At 39.2% G+C, this 16401-nt stretch overlaps 1 protein-coding gene across 2 annotated transcripts in view; it reads left to right on the forward strand.

The window, feature by feature from the left end:
- Positions 1-16401, forward strand: part of lmx1bb (LIM homeobox transcription factor 1, beta b) — a 64984-nt gene that overhangs the window by 1943 nt on the left and 46640 nt on the right. The gene's annotated exons all lie outside the window — the stretch shown is intronic.

Here is a 16401-nt window from a genome sequence, read left to right on the forward strand (position 1 = left end):
TTTTAATGCATTCTTTTTTTTTTGCCTTTTTTCCCCTAACGAATAGCGTACGAAATGCGCCTTGAATTATTTCGTCTCTTTCATTACGTGAGATTTAAAGCCACCTGTGCCAATTCAAATTTGCGCAATTTGCGTATATCCGAATAACGCTCAAAAATACGCAAACGTAAATATTTTAAAAGCATGGCATAAATAAATAAATGTATTATAAAAGTGTATTATTCATATTATTATTGTTACATTTATTAGACTAATCAATAACTTAATTTTTTATTATTTAAATTTATTTGAAGTAAGACCATTATTTTCAGATTTGTTAATAGCAATATAAAAATAATACTAAAAAGGTTGACTTCCTGTTGCTTTTTCTTATTTTTTTTTTCCCACTTTGATCATGGTACCATCAATTTAAGGCCCATCACAGCATCTGGGATTGGGCTAAACAGATTTTTTTACTCTCTCTCAAAAAATAAATAAATAAAATAAAATGAAAAAATGTCATATTTTGTCACAGGACAGACTAATTCAATAGAAATATTAAAATATCTCACTGAGTGAAAGAAGTGTAGCAGCAGCATTACAGGGCCGCTCCTTGGCCTGTGAAGACCCTGGGGTGCTCCCGTGTTTCTCATTGCATGACTGCTTTTCATGCTTGTCACTGAATTTTCAGCTTTTTGTGTCCGGCTCTTTTAAGCAATTCTCCTTCGATTACCGGGACATTATGGCTCTCTGCTAGACACCTTGCAAAGTGACAAAGAGTTACATCTATTGCCATGCTTGCTATTCACCCAGCTTCAAGACAGCAGTGTAGTCAGCCGGTAACAATGGAAAATTCATAGCAGTAACCAGGGGAAACCAGAATCATGGCGTCACGGCCCAGAGGTGGCTAGAAGCTGAAACAGAAGGATCTCTTTCTGTCCAACTTGTTTCAGTTTTGTGCATTTCAAGTTTGGTCATTTGCAAAAAAATAAATAAATAAATAAGATATAGTTGAAAGTAATGTCTATATATATCTATATAGATATATATAGATATGTTGCCATTTTCTTTAGAAATCTTCTTTGCAATAGAAGTGTGTGTTTTCTTTCCTAATATTTCCTGTTTTTCTGTTTTGAATGTGATACGCTTGTGTGGCAATAGTGATCATCAAAGTCTGCACGCCATCCTACTCCCACACTCTAATATTTCATGCATTTTTAAAATCTTTGTCCTTTCCTGTTAACCTCTCCCAGACATAAAAGAGCTACCAGGTCGCTGTCTAACACCAGTACAATCAGTACAATTCTATCTCCTTTTTTTTTTTCCCAATGTTTATTCCATTTTCACTGATGCGATACTTAAAGATGTAATTGGCACCTTTTTGACTTTTATGACAGCCATTTAAGATGCATTTGTCAGCCCACAAACTGCTTTGGGCTGTGAGGAGACTTCCAACCCCTTACAGAGGTCTTCGTGCCTAATTACATTCCAACAGCAACTGATTCATGCCCCGTAATCAGCGCTCACTAGCTATAATAAATCAAGTCATTGGCAAGCAGGGCCTTTTTTTGCACCTTTTTAAAAGGTTTAAATGCAGACCAGGGAAAACAATTGCATTCTGTATTATTGAAACTCCCACAAACACAATTCAAAAACACCTTGCTCCCTGTATTGCTATTATAATCTAACAAGATTGCTTTTGTTTTATCCTTTTCACATACATTGTCTTTTTTTGGTCCCCTTATTTTTTTAATGGTATATTTTTCTTGTGATAAGGAAGATCCAACGAAATTCTGAGTGAAAGGCTTGTCAATACGGAGTTGTGAAGCAAATATTAGGAGAAAATATGAGGATGGTCTGAAAGGCTAGTAGCTGAGCTGTCAGACGGGTGACAGCCGTAGCCGTAGAGGAGGAACAAGCTCGAACGAGACGAGCGGTATGTAAAAGCCAGAGTGGAATTACACCATTCCGGGAGAGTTTGTTGTGCCCTGGTGTTTGGGAGGTCAATTATACATCATTAGAAAGAGGGAGATCTTTTTCCCCACAGGGATTTTTTTCCTCTAACCAAGCTGATGCTTTGAAGGCAGCCATGTAATAAGGCCTATCACTCGACCCAAGTGTTGGACAACACCCTTATAATGGACTGCCTTGTTAGAAAGTGCCACAGGCTCTACCTGCAAAACATTACATTTACTAACTATATTTTACACCCTGCTGCTTTGTTTTTAAGGGGTCCTGCTGTTACAGTTTAATTATATATGTTTTTTTTGTTTTTAGTGTCAGTTTGATGCTATAGTAATAAGGACATATTTTGGCTCTAGATTTCATTCTAATTTGCATTTCATTCACAGACAAGAACAAGCAACAAGCTGATTTTTTTCAAGCCGTAAGCAAAAAAATAAAAAAAATAAATAAAAAAAAATATCCAGGTCACAGCAGTATAAGCAATAAGAAAACACACCAGTGATGAAGCCATAAAAGCGGCGCTCCCAGAACCTGTCTCACCTCCCAGTGTTTTCTGCAGGATCCCCCCGGTGTGCTGAGAGGTGCTTTTTCAGAACAGTTTGCAGTACCCTCCTGTGAAATTGTTGTTTTTTAATTAGCCGTGGTCGGGACGCTGCCGCAGTGTGTGTGTGTCTGTGTCTGTCTGCTGGTGTGTGTTTGCAGGATAGATGCTGACGGCTTGGTTTCTCTTTTGGCTCATCTCATATGTGTGTGTGTGTGTGCTTTACTCACTCCAGGACACTCCTGTGTCGCCCAGCGCTGTTAGTGCACTAATATGCAAGCTAAGAATAAAAGGCAAAAAAAGGAATATAGAGGAATGGAGTCGGATGGTTGTAAACCCAACTGAAGAGTTTTGCACCTAATTAAAGATGCTCCTTAACCCTGCCAGGTGTGGAGCTTTCTTACCAGCAACATTTTCTCCCTACACCTTTTTTTCTACCTTTAAATATCCCTTTAAAAAAAGGATAAAAAAAGGTTTCTTTAGATCCTGCTCTATGGCAAATAAATCAAGATCTCTGCAGAGAGATAAATATCACATTCGAAACACAGAGGTAGATGATATTGCTTCGGCTTTGAGGGGATTTTTTTTTGGAGATCGGTGAGAAGCTGGCTGAAGCTGGCCCCGTTCCTCACTAAGGAAGTATTGGGTTTTATGTCAACATGGCTCGGCCTGTCCCAGCAGCACACTAGGATGCATCATCTGTCATCTCACGGTTTGCTAACCAAGCTCCCCTCCTTTCCAACACATTAAGAGCCATTAAAGACCTGTCGGGGTGCGTTTATTTGCATCACTGCGTCATCTTGGGTTCCTGATTTTTATTTTTCCCCCCGATCCATCTGGCAATCAAAGAAACATATTTTAATCCTCAATATTTCGCCAAAATAAAAAAAAGATATATATATTAAGTAGTTGTTATTTGAAAATAGTTCTGATTTAAAATTTTAAAATTGTGGTTTTCATTTGTATTTAGTCTCTTTTAATCTGACACCTTTAAATGAAAACTAGTACAACAAATTACCTTTGGAAGTTCCTCAGCTGTGTGGGATCTAATCTGTCCTATGAAGGCCTCAGAGGTTTTGTTAGAGAACATCAGTGAACAAACAGCCTCATGAAGACCAAAGAAAACAGCAGACATGTCAGGGATAAAGTTCTGGACTGTTCTATCCCTCATACTCAAACAATGGCAGAACAGCATGACACCCAGGGATGGCAATCTACCGTAACTCTCAGGCCAGCAAGGAGAGCAGCAGCCAATGGGAATGTTTTTCTGTGGAGATCCACAGCTCGACCTTGCACTGCAAATCTGCCTGAACATGCCACTGTTATGGTGAAACAAAGTGTTGGCAGTAGCATGCTTGGGAGCAGCTTTTATACAATCTGGAGGGCGAAGGCTTTTTAGAGATTATTAAATAGAAGGAACTAAATACATGGAAATTCTATAGGAGGCTAAATAAAAAACTTAGTAGTTGGTTGGATGTTGACCTTCTAGCTGGACGCCATTTTAAAAACAGGCAGAGATATAATGTTATATGGTTTGTGCATGTGTAAGAATGGCCTTGTCAAAGTTGAAGCCTAAATCTGATAGAGACTGTCGAAATTTTTGGAAAAAGATGTTTATAGATGCCATCCAATCTGCCTGAGCCTGAACAGTTTAAGAAATATCAAAAATGGGTAAGAAATTCTGTTTCTAAACATGGCTGGTTGGTCCAGAAATACCTAAAAGACTTGCCCCGATATTGCCTTAAAAAGGATGCATTACTTTAAGTTGATCTGTGATCTAAAAATCTCAATAAGATACACTCCAATACCTGGTTGTAAAGCGATAGAATGTGGCAAAAGGTCCAGGGGTAGGACTACTTCTGCAAAACACTGTAAGTTCGTCTATTCTATACGGTATATCCAATTTCAGAAAATGTTGCAAATGCTACCTTTGTTAAAAGGAAAAGGTCTGAAATGTTTGACCTTATTTTGGATGCTCCGTATAGATAGTAAGATGTTTTTAAATATGATGTGACTTCTTAAGATGTCTTTTTGCACCAAAACAGTACTCATGTCATATGTTTTAGTGGTAATCACTAAGTGCAGAGTGCATTTGCCAGGAGGTGCAGGGGGGTGTACAAAGTGTTTTGAAACTCAGAGCACTTAGTAGGACCCTTTAGGAAACCATGGTAATGCCCAACACTACTTTAGAGACCAGGCTGATGGCCAGAGATGTGGAAAGAGGTCTCTGTGGCTTTATGGGGTGGCGGTGGGGGTGTTGTGCAGCAGAGGAGAAGGATCTGCAGAGGGATCTGCCTGGTGTGCTCACATTACATTGCATGATAGCGATGGGATGCAGAGGAACTCAAGCATGCAATTTGTTGGTAGCCACAATTTAACCTCATCTCCTAAAGCCGGCTGTTAGGCAGCCAGTGGGACACGTCAGTCAATCGTGAGCGCTGATCAGCAACGGGAGAGAGAGGGTGAAAGAAAGCTCTCAGCTCGGCAAAGCAGTGATTTTTAATAGTGGCTTCAAAATCCTCAGGCCTTCAGGTTTATTTTCCCAGCATGATGACTCTTCATAACAAAAAGCAGGGCAACCACAAGCCATTAAATGCCATTTACAAATTAGATTTTTTGGCTAAATCTGTGAAATCCTATAATAGTCCTTTCAAAGAAACCAGTGGAGGAACACATACTCAGCAAATGTTTTCAGTTTAAATTACATTCAAATCTGGCTGCATTATTTTTGCTCCTGTTAAATTATTCAACTCAGATTTTACCGCTTCTGTTCTCTTAATTTATTCTAACACGTTTACAGTTTTTATGCAGCAATATTTCCGATCTGTTTGTCTCAGTTTGCTGTCTGGAATCAGCCCACACTTGTTTCTTCTGTGCAGCCCGATCGAACGTACATGAGAAATTGAGACGTGGCCTCTGCTGCTGGCTCACGATGCGGCTCCTGGCCCCAACTGTGTATATGCGATCCCCCCTCTGGAATGTTTTTCCAACACGTAGGCTTTTCACGGATACACAAGAGGGGACTGGCATGGTGGTGGCAAGTGCTGCGTTGAGACTGTTGTGTGCCCAGGGCTTACTTTCACACTCATGCCACACATTCTAGCTCGGCATGCGAATGGGCAGAGCATTGTGTTTGTCTACATTCAGCCCAGGTTTTAGTGAGGGTGTGGGCACGCTTGTATGTATATGCTGACTTGCTTCCTCTCTTTCTTTGTCTCTAAAGCGAGCTCTTTCCACATCCTCACATTGAAGGCGGGAAGATACAGCTCATCCTCATTGCTATATGTCAAATTTAGCTGCTGCATTGCTGCAGTGTAGATCTTCTCGTGTTTTTTTTTTTTTTTTGCACAAATACATCATTTCTTAAAAAAAAAAAAAAAATCCTTTAATCTTCATCAAATGAGATTAGCCCCCAAATACCAGTATTCTTGGCCAAAGTGACTGACAGAGATTTGCACTTTTATCATTAAGTGTGACACTAAGCCGGTCAGAGCTTTGTCTTGAATAGAGGGTCTGACGGAAACGGGGGCTCCTAATCCTTTTATTTGTGTCAGGCCCAGAAACAGGGAAAGAATGGGGCCCGGGGTGGGTTGGGGCTGCAGAATGTCGCGGCCCTTAGTTGCCTCTGGACCTGGCCTCCACAGCCAAGTGAGCATGAGACCCGTGCTATGTGATCCTTTCTCTCTAACGTCCATAGTGGGTCTTTGACACCATGTTCAAACAGGTAGAAAGAAACCATCTCACTGTGCAGATTTGACAGTTTTCTTGACACATTTAGGGTTAAACATATATGGAGACATTCCACAGTGTGTACCTGCTTACAGGCACCAGCTATGGGTGTTGCAAAGGCAGGCGAGTCAGTCTAGGATGAGATTAATAAAATTTGCCGGTTCCCTGGTCGAGGTCCAATGCAAGGCCTTTGTCTGCGGCTCACTATCGGGTTGTGGGGCTTCCAGTCTCTTTTGTGCGTGCACCCCTCCTGGTAATCCAGCTCCAGCGGGAGTCCCCTGGGGCTCTTTATTTACTCATTCAACTGTTTGGAAGTCTGTTAGACTGCAGATCAGATGCAGTGAGACCAATGTGATTACTTTAACCCCGCACTTGCAGGTTCCCAGCCTGGAATCTCTGCTCACCATGAGCTGATGGCGCTCAGTGGGTGTCAGGGAAAGGTCCCCACCGACTCGTCTCCTCATGTCTGCTCTTACCTGATATTCTCTCTGTTTGGGCATTTTTGCCTGAAGTACTTGAGCCTTCTTGCTCAAATTTAGGAATGGCCCAGAAGGAGCCTCATCGTGTGATAACTTAGAAATACCAGTTTTAACAGCATTAGCACAAAACTATAAATGAAAATATATGAGGTTGATGCAATGAAAAGCTATCTTCATAATTAGATTTAAAAAAAAGATTATTGTCTCTGTTAGAAAAATAAAACAACATACCGATTATTACAGTTAGAATAATGCTATAACATTTATTTTGATTTTGAGACAGAAAAACATGTAGCAAAAATACCAGCTAGATTTGGTTATATTTTTCTAATCCTTATTAACTGGAATATTATGAGTTTTCTCTTGTGCTCTTTCCATTAGCTGGTTAATTAGCTGAATGATAAGCCTGAAGTCTGTTACATAATAGATATACAGTGTCTGCACTTCTTACTTCTTCTTCCCAGCTAGTAAATTAGTTACCAGCTGAAATGAAGGTTCCTAAAAGTTGTTTGATGACATCATTACCGAGTATACATAATTTGCTATCTAATTATAATTGGAATAGAGACTTTCGTAGAGAGGACTATTGTTTAGGAAAATAAAAGGTAAATAGTAGTTTTCAGCATACAGATTAAAATTTCTGTCAATATATATATGTATATATATATATATATATATATATATATATATATATATATTTTTTTTTTGTACAGTCTTCCTCCTTTATCCAGGGTACGCATTTGGGAAAAGGGACACATTCAGATGTCCAGTCGATGAAAGTCTCCTATAACTTTATGAGAATTGATGCTGCCTGAATACTGACATATATTAAGAAAGTTGGATATCCTTCTTGTTACCTCTAGTAGTAGCTTGAAAACACTATAATGAAAGGAATTCATTACTTTTCCAGTGCATCAGTGACCTGATTTTTACCAAAACATTTTACAGCAGATAAATTTGTGTCTCTTGGGAATGAAGCAGTTGTGATTCAATGAATATTTTTTATTTTTTTGGCATTTTGTTGAAAACCGTTTTAACTATAGAATGATGAGATAAAAATACCAAATGTTTCAATACCAAAACCTTGTATAACTGTGGATTAACCTTCATACAAATAACCATATGATGCCTTCCTTTTATAGAAATAATAATTTTTTTCATATCCTTTCAAGTAGTGTTTTACTTTGAAGTCAGAGAGTTTGGTGGCTTCTTTAATTTTTTTTTTCCTGCTACATCATAATTCAGCACCGCAGCAAAAGTGGTGTCAACGTCTATGTTTTATTGCAAACAATGAAGTGGATTTTGTTATCCATCCATCAACATAAACCCAAATATGTATTTGGGGCTAACCCCCATGTTAAACCACTGCAGGCTGTCAGGCTCTCTGAATTTACTCACCACCCCTTCCCCTTCCCCTAGCGTGTCCTGGGAATATTTTTGGGATCAGCTGCCAGGACCAGCACCGGTACAGCAGGAGCTCCCTAAGCTTGCTGTTTAGAACCAGCTGCTGATTGGTGATGGCTGCCTTGGCAAGAAAAATAACCTCATATGAAAACAGTGCAGATTGGATTTCTCTGCGTCTGACTCCCTCCTGTCCTCTCTGACCGGCCCCCCCACGGCAAGCCAGTGTGATTTGTGCATGAGGTCCCGTGACCCATGGAAGCTTCAAAAAGCAGCGAGGGGAAATATTTGGATGATCCTGATGGGGGAGTGGAGATGTGGGAGGAAGGCAGAGACGACGGGGCTTTGGTGAGAGCAGTGCCGTGCTGCGTAAGGCGAGGCAGATGTGGGGAATCTGCAGTGCAGCAGTGATGACAGGAGAGTTTGTGCTGAGATGACAGTGAGCTCTGGACTCTCGGCCCTCCCACCCAGGCACCCTGGTGTCCCCTAGGAAAAAGACATCCCTATCACATGGTTGAAACAGTTGCAGTGACCGCAATAGGCACAGTGGCATGATACTGACTGTCTGTACCCCACATCTCTGCTGCATACCCCCCCCATCCCCTCTCCTCTCCCTTTACCTTTCCTCTGCAGGCTAGATATTAATATTTCCCAGAAAGCTGCAGCAATACGTCTTCTTGGGAAATTCCACGTCTCCTGAACGCTGCAAAATGATCTGGTGTCTATGAAGAGGATGGATAAGGGGATAAAACATAGACATTTTTTGTTCTATATGTGATTTCATAGAGCTGCCTGAATAGAAAAATCTATACGTTTTTCCTTGATAAGAAAAATGGGTTGCTGCAGGTGAAGGCCGAGCTGTTTGCTCTATTCATCAAAGTTTGCTCCTCTAGCCAAAAGCTTAGTCGCTGAAAATCCCTTGAAAAAAAAACAAAAAACAAAAAACATGGACAATAATCTGAGGTTTGGTGCAAACTGAAGCTTAAATGGTAAAACATAAAAAGAGAATCTGTGGTATGAGGTAACTGTAATCAGTCTTCTTGCTGCCTCCCTCTCTGTGTGGGTGGGTTAAGCGACCCCCCTTCTGGGAGCATGTCGGCTGGAAGGCTGGCCCTGAAGGCGTAAGCTCACTTGGGGAGGCCTGTCCCAGCCTCAGGCCGGAGCTACGCTTTGACACCGGAGCTCTGTTGTGGTGTTGGGATCCCAGCTGGAAGAACATCTCCAGGTCTATGCGGAGCCGTCTCTCAGCATGCAGCTGGGTTCACCGCTGGCCTCTGAGCCTTCAGCATTCATCACTTCATTGAGTTCTGCTGCAGAGGGCATTATTTACACAGTTTATGGTTCCTCAATGGCTGTGTCACAGCATCGGTGGAACAAAACCTTATAGCTTTAGATCTCATGATATTAAAACACCACAATATTTCTCATCAATGCCATTATGTCAATTCATAGGCGGTGGGTTTATTCACCTTATTGGCTATTATTTTTCCCGTTTTATACCTACACGTTGCTATTTAGTAACCTTCTTCTTTAATTTGGTACTTATATAAAAAGGCTGAAACAATAAATCAGAGTAATCGTGATTAATAAGTTATTGAAATAACTATTAACTAATTTAGTAATCAATTAATCATCAACTGGAATATACAGAGTCTAACAAGAGCAGCCTACTCATAGCAGTAACATGTAAAAAATATACCTTTTTTTCTGTAAATATGTTTTCCAGAAGTCCTTAAGTGGCACAGTTTAAGATCTAATTCTTTATAAAAAAATAAAAAAAGTTTAACGAGCTTTTTGCTGTCCAGTTATTAATAATTTATCTGAAAAAAATAATTAACATATCCATTTTATCCATATATATGTAAACAGTGGCATATTAGCTTATTGATTAGCGTACTTGTATGTATATTATACTCTGAATTATGTCAAAGATTATATAATTACACAACATAATGTTACAAGCACCCAAAATGTTCATGGGATCGTGTTTGAACACTTAATTAAAAGCATATAAAAAAGCAATTTCTTCAGTTGTTTCCTTGCTGTGTTGAAAATAATGAGCTGTGAGATTGATTAAAGCTGTACTCGTTATATGAAACAACCAATCAAACAACATTAAATTCTCTAAAGCAGGTTGTGATTTGTGAAACGCTTGATCCAAAGGGATAAATTATTTTACTAGAATTACCGCTAAACGCCTTTTTAAACAAGGATTTAGGAGGTCATGTTATCAATACTATTCCTTGAGAAGTGTTTCCTCTTCAACAGATATTTGCTGTATATTGCTCTTTGGCTTTTACACTCAAAATCAAATGGTAGTTTTAAAATAATGAATATATATGGGGAAAGTTAACCAAAGTAAAAAAGTAATCACTCTATACATTGAAAATAAGCATGGCTTAGATAATCCATTAGATTAATTATGAATAATTAGCTATTGACATACACATCGACTAAATTAATAATCTATTAATCCTAAAGTGGAGTTTATAAACTCCGTTTGCTTGAAGGACAACCAAGTCAGATCGGGTTATTAAGCCAAAATTGTACAATATGTGTTTTGCATTTAACTGAAAACCTCCTTAATCAATAAATATGTCCTACCAGAACTCCTCAAGTGGCATCGTTTTAACTACTCGACTGGTTCAAAAAAGAAACCATCTTTTTCAATTAATTAATTTAAAAAAAAATATCCTGTTTAATATTTTAGATACATTTGAATTTTATTATCTGTGGTTATATCTACAACAAATGGAACATTATTATTAAAACCAGCATTAGATCAACAGCCAAACATGGGGCAGAGACTGTGATGGATTTAGGGTTCTGGTTTGCTGCCTGGATGACTTTTATTGATTGATAACATTTAGCTCTGTAGCAGAAAAGCTTTAAGAAAATTCTGTCCATCCGTCTACAATTTTAAACCCCAACAAACTTGACTTATCTAGTCAGACACAGTTTGAAGTAGGGGTGTAAATCACATCCATCATGGCGATTCGACTCAATATCGATTTCCTGACCCAACAATTCGATTATTTTCGATACTCAAGAATACACCACGATACAATTCGATTCGATTCGATTAATCGATTAATCGGTAAAAACAATTTTTTTATTATTATTTTTTTTTTTACACCTTGCAGGCTAAACAAAGTTTCAAGTTTGAAATAAATCAATGAAAGCTGTAATATCGTTATGCATTTTTTTAGAAACAACAGCAAATAACAGAAGTAGAAAAGTTGCATCAAAAAATACTGCAAAAATACTGCAGAAAATCAGTGCAATGAGTGCAATGCAATACCTCGGCTCCAGAGTGTCGACGTCCCCGCCCCCTTGAGAGACGCTCCGCTGCACCTCTCCCAAATTGTAGCTGACCGCAAACAGTGCCGCAGACAGGAGGCCGGCTTGTTTTGTTTTTATGACCGAAATTGCGGAAAACAACTCATAAAGTTTGACCCACTAGAAAAGCGATTTGCACAAGAACGCTGGGACCCTTTTTCCAGCTGGATCTCCGCTCTTTTTGGCCCTCATGTCCCTCCGTCGTCCGACTAAACTCGCCCCCACTTTCTCGCCGCCTCAGCCGTATCTAGACCCACAGTGTGTAGCTCAGACCACGCTGCAATATTGAGCATAATTTAAAAATGTCTGTGTCAAGCTTACTGCAACACACTGCTGTAAGAGTATAACCAAGAAGCGAGGTAGGAGGGCAAAATAGGTTTAGCGCCACCGCAGCACGGGAGGGAGAATTACGCCCAGGAGCAAATGGATAAAAATAGACCGGAGGAAAAAAAAAAACATGAATCGATTATCTTGCGGACGTGTCGATACATCAGATCGTCGGCTTTTGGATCGATGCATCGATACAAAGCGATTATTATTTACACCCCTAGTTTGAAGCATAGCTGCAAGGTCACCTCTAAAAAAAAAACAAAAAAACAAAGGATTTCTGATTGACTTAGTCAAATTCTGATCCAGATTCTGTGGTTTTACCTTTAAGAGGGAGTTATTTCTCCCAAACCTGAATGAATCTGCATACAGAGAGGGCCACATAGAAATGGACAAGACAGATTATCACTTTTCAGTTATGTGATGATATTTTTTTTAGATCAAGTTTGGCATAAGGTTTACTTTTCCAAATAGAACAAGCCTGCTTAGAAATATCCCAAAAAGTAACCCTGGACTTTTTTATAAATAAAATCATCAACTGCAAAAATGTTTCTATTCACAGATGTATCGTTTTGCCAGATGCAAACATTCTGTGGATCATCTAACAAAACACGAGCAAAAATGAAAGAAATCTGTAATGAGACAAACCTTTCCAGCATCAGAGAAATAAATGACCCATAAATGTTAGGCCTGTCTGAGAAGTTTCCTACATGAGTTTCTTTTTTTACAAGATTCATGCTTTATTTTTCTTGCGAAAATACAATCAACTGTTTGGTTTTTGTTGGACCCAGTATTGGCTCCCCATTGATTGTTTTTCTCCTTTCTATATAAAAGTTCTGGCGTATGTGTGGGTGAATATGTTCTATATGCCTGTTCTCATGTATGTCGTTGATGTGTCACTCAGCCAAGTGTCGGACATGCTGCTGGCAGCGCCTCACCCTAATGGCATAAAAGTGGTGCGTGCCACCCAAACCACCAGCCGCCTTCCTCCTCCTCCTTTTCTCTATCATCAGCCAAGCAGCCCTCTCCTGACTCTCCCTGCTCTCCCTTTCTTGGGCCCCAGAAGCCAGACTGTGGCCTGTGGATGAGTGCTACATCCTGGCTGTCAGCACAGGGGTTAGCTGGGGATTGGCCTGTGGTGGAAGTGCAGTATCAGGCTCTGTCTGTCAGCCCCTCGTTCTACTTCCTACCCGCCCCTCGGAGCCGGCTGCAGTCGGTGACACAAACACACGCTTAGCTGCAACTGAGTCAGATCACTGACTGAAAAAAATGAAAGGATAACCTGTTAGAATAGGCATATTCATGGCCCTGCCTATGAAAAGGGACTGTTTAAGTGTTGTGTTTTTAAACAGACTGCGAAAAACTTGACAGACGGTTTACTATTTTACCCCGTATTTCATTTCAGGCACTTTGAACTGTTGCGTTACGACTTCCAAGAAAAGCCACTCACCCCGAGCCTAGATTTGCATACGGTTCCAGCTCTGTAATAGTCGTTGCTTTTTTAAAAAAAAACAATCCTCCATTGATCAGATCGATAAAGGTTTACAAATGTCACATGTGGTGATCTGTAAATGTTTCTGGTTTTGGAGCTACCGCCAAGATCTTGATCTTTTTTTTTTTTTTTTTTACTTTGACATGGAGCCATACCTTTGCAGCGTCTGTGGATCATGTCCACACACAGGTACATAAATGCTCACGCACACATGAACACACATCTGTACGGCACATGGTTTCAGACAACCCAACATATGTCAGAGGATTTGCGACTATAATCAGATTAATTGGTCCATCTCTCCTTGGAAACATCACATACACACATGAAGTCCTCTGGTAGCTTTCAGCTGGACGGCGCTTACACAAACCAGAAGCCAGGCAGCAGGCTAAGGTTGGAAGGGGTCACAGAACGCTCTCTGGCATCAGCATCTCTTCATGTTCAGAAAAGTTTTATGGCACTTAGCGACTCACTCTGCCCAGCAGTGACAGAACCTTTTATCTGCTTCTCGCGCTGGTTCCTATTTATTCAAGCTGTTAAGTGTGACAAAAAGACATATTTTCTTCAACATTAGGGCTGAGATTAGTATTGCTTGGCAGAAGCTTCAGCCTTTTTCAGAAATGGTGGCAGAACACACTTAGGCTCTGCGGCGACTATTATAAATACATCAACCATAATCCTTATTAACATTCTCCCAGCTTCATGCAGGTTCATTGCCCGAGAATGCCGACTATTTTTCTTGTTGCCCACAACTATGTCCATGTAAGGGACTATCTACACATACTCTGCCATTCATGATTTTATTATAGCTCTTGGTCTCACCACAGTTTGTAAGTAATGTTCTCTCACTCATGTTTTCAGTCTTTGCAATCTCTTTTAAACAGCAGATTCTTCAGCTCCAGTAATTATTACTTTGTCTTGTGGGCAAATGAAAGTCATCGTTTAGTAGCAGATGACAGAGGCATGCGAATGATGTGAATGTGCCATTCCAAATAACGTTGCAAGTAATTTAAAGACCTATAGGCTAGAAAATCATATATATATTTTTTGAAAAGTTTTAATAAATCTCCGAAACTGTAATAACGGATTCAAGATCCCATGAAACATACACCAGATAGATTAGCATCACTTTATAAGATGTCATCTGCAAGAGCTTTACAAGACAAACAAGTCAAATTAATATCAGATAATATAAATTTACATTATAGCAGTCTAATTATAAAGTCATAAGAACCAACTAGACACGGTAAAAGTTACATTTCTAATAATGTAAAACACCAGAATTTGATCAGCATTTGTATTTCCATGTAATATCTGCAAAACAATACAGTAAGAAATTTGAGAACTTAATAAAACTCTTATCTATTGGTTGATTAGCTTATAAATAACCCAGTTTAAGTCTTGGATCAAACATGGACTGATCTAGAGTCAACATAATGGGGCTATGGTTTCGACAAATGGTAATAAATATAAAAAAAAGACATGACAATAATCTTTCTCAGCAGGAGAAACATGCACCTATAAAACAAACAGCTTATTTTTGTGCATTATTCTCACATCTTATTATACCTTAGTGTTTATTCGGTACCTCTGAAAAATTAAAAAAGCTTACAACCTTTTTAAATTTCTTATTCATTGTTAATATGGATCATAGATCAAGTTAAAGGAGGACATTAAAGTATGGCTGAAGGATTTTTGCCAAAAATGAAAATCGCTGTTTTTTTTGGCCATAATTGCAACTTCCTTTGCGCGTATATGTTTCACTTCAGGGTTTAGTTTTTTAAGACCTCAAAGGTTTGGTTGTCCAGAGTTTATTGTGGCAGAACTTTACTGTTACTTCTGTATGAAAACAAAACTAAATGCAACCAAAAATAACCATTAATCATCATGGATGATGTGTGTGAGAATGTACTATTCTTATTAGTTGTTTTGTATCAGTTATTGTTATTTATTTCTTATATTATGTGTAAATGGTGGTGGCAGTGATTTTTGTTTTTGTTTTGTTTTTTAAGCATATTCACTGATCGAAGGCACTTTTTTAAATTTCGTTGTTCTTGTGACAATGACAATAAAGATAAATTGATAAATTGAAATTGATGAAAGACGGATGACTTCTACTCACATCGCTTGCATGTGACAGCAAAGCCAGTTTTAATGCATTATTGCCATCTGGAGTGAGAAATTAGTCTTATTTAAAGTAACCAAAATTTGGGGTAAATTACAAATATATTGAAAATACAATTAATAATCCGACTCTACAGAAAAGCATAAGAAATATCCAAAATTATTTTTTGTTTTTTGTTTTTTCGTTTTCGTTTTCTTTTGGAAGGACTTGAGGTGCTTCTTATAAATAAAGGCGACTTAGAAATGTTTGAAAGACATTTAGAGCCAGAAACAGATGTGATTAGAGTTGATTTTAGTGTTAAATATGTATTTATGTTAGCGTATTTGGAAAACCTGCTCCTAAAAGTAGAGACAGTTTCTAGATCACAAGGTTGTGTGAGTTTCTGTGACTCAAAGATTGAAAAACCTATCTTTAATGGGGAGAAATATGATAGTTGGACACACATGCACTGACTTCCAGCCCATACTAATGGCTGATGAGATGGTCTGTAAGAATTTTCATGCACATCATATATCTTATCTAGCATCAGGTATCAGCAGCATGAGGTTTCGCAAATCAAAAACGGCAGTTTTTTTTTTCCAAATGTAGATGGAGCAACCTAACCTTCTCATCGTTATTTTTCACTGTCTGAATGTTCTGTCCATCTACCAAAACTTTATGTGGGAAACCCCACTCCCTTGTCCCATAAACCCCCCCTTTTTTTTGCAAATACAGTTTCACCCAGCTCTGCTTTTTTCACGTATTTTGCTACTAATAAGCTCTGACACACCCTAAACAACCAGCCTCTCAAAGAGTACATCCAGTGTGGAGCAGTGGTTTGGCGTGGAGAGGAAGCCTGCGGTTCTGGAGCCAGAGAAGGAGTCTTGCCCTGCCGTCCCACAGAGATGACAGGAAGATAAGAAAGAGAGGTGGCCTCTCGGCACAAAAACATCTCACCAGGAACTAACCCAACCAGGGGCAGAGATGGAGGACCTTTGGGATTTTGATTTTAAAGTTATTCTTAGTGTAAGAGAAACCACAGAAG

Source organism: Cyprinodon tularosa, unplaced genomic scaffold (genome assembly GCF_016077235.1).
Source record: "Cyprinodon tularosa strain WSP-4 unplaced genomic scaffold, ASM1607723v1 ctg240, whole genome shotgun sequence".
NCBI lineage: Eukaryota > Metazoa > Chordata > Actinopteri > Cyprinodontiformes > Cyprinodontidae > Cyprinodon > Cyprinodon tularosa.